Source organism: Nestor notabilis, unplaced genomic scaffold (assembly GCF_000696875.1).
Source record: "Nestor notabilis isolate BGI_N333 unplaced genomic scaffold, ASM69687v1 scaffold27049, whole genome shotgun sequence".
NCBI lineage: Eukaryota > Metazoa > Chordata > Aves > Psittaciformes > Psittacidae > Nestor > Nestor notabilis.
The window spans coordinates 608-1,939 of record NW_009944530.1 but is presented as its reverse complement, the minus strand read 5'-3'; positions in this window follow the sequence as shown (position 1 = coordinate 1,939).

Genomic DNA, 1,332 nt, shown 5'->3' with positions numbered 1-1,332 from the left:
GGTATGTCTGCTCAGAAGAGCTAAAAAGCAGTTACCTTGGAAATCAATGACAATGCTACTACAACCCAGGTTGCACAGGTATTACTAAGTGCAGTGAGGAAACGCTGGCCGGCCGTGAGGGAGCATGATCAGTTAAGTGTAGCGAGCAGTCACTTTATCTGCAAGATTGTCAAATCCCTCAAAACAAATTTCTTAGGGGGAGAGCGGTAAGAAAAGTGTATTTTCTTGTCATTGTCATTGCAACACCGAGGTGACATTTGGCAGACCTTTACCATTAGCTCTGGTCTCTCCCCTACCCCCCGCCCCTTTTCCTTTAGTATTTAATATTTCTGTAAACCACTGACCCCACTGCAAAAGCGACGCAAAAGGAGCTTTGAGATCACCAGCGTTACGGTGCCCTGGCTGTTGTATTTTCCCAAGCTGCTCCTAAGTGAGCATAAACAGGGATACCCAGAGAGCATCGCTGAATCCCTGAGCAAGGGTGAAGCCTTCTCCCCTTCGCCTCGCTCTTGCCTATGAGCATTGCAAGACACCCGCTTCCTAAACCTGAGCCAGGTACTGAGGGCAAACCGCAGCATCCGACTTCGCCAAGAGTCAATCCTTCACCTCTTATTTATCCTTTTCCCTAAAGTTGCAAAGTAGTTACTCTGCAACAGAAGCAAAAGCTGTAAAGGGTGGTTTCATAGGGAATAACTAGGAGACCACGGCCACCTTCTTCCCCTCCTCACTTTCTAAGGGAGTTTGGTAATGCCGACGGATACTGCGCGCAGGGAGCGCGATCGCCATGTGGGACGGACGCTGCTGGAGACGAGGCGCTGAAGAAGACCACTTCCAAACACTTGTCTTCCCCACACACATCTGGGTGATCACACCAACGAGCTCACCCCAAAGAATGAAACAATGGGACTGAATACATCCAGGGGAAAATGAAAACTGTTTCAAACAGGGAGACCTTGAGTGGTCTCAGGTTTGCTTTTTAAGTGGCCGTTAAATCTGCAGAGGCTGTGGGCTACACTAAACAAACCTAACAAAATGCAAACTGGTACCCAGGACCGCAGGGAGGGGGGGTAAAAATCAGGGCAGATGAAGCGAGCACGGGGGGAAATCTGTGCGTGTTCTGCCGGCCTGAGCACCGTCCCTCTCCCTGCACTGCTCTGGCCTTCGCGTGCAAAGTGTCAGCCAGCAACCTTTAAGGCCCTTAATACCAAAACAAAACCCCGCGATTTCCCTTTACACGGCAACAACAAAAGCAACGAGGCTCCAGTTTGACAAGTAAAAAGCCCCAACAACACGGCAACTAATTGCCTTCCCTCCCTCTATTCACGGCAGCCA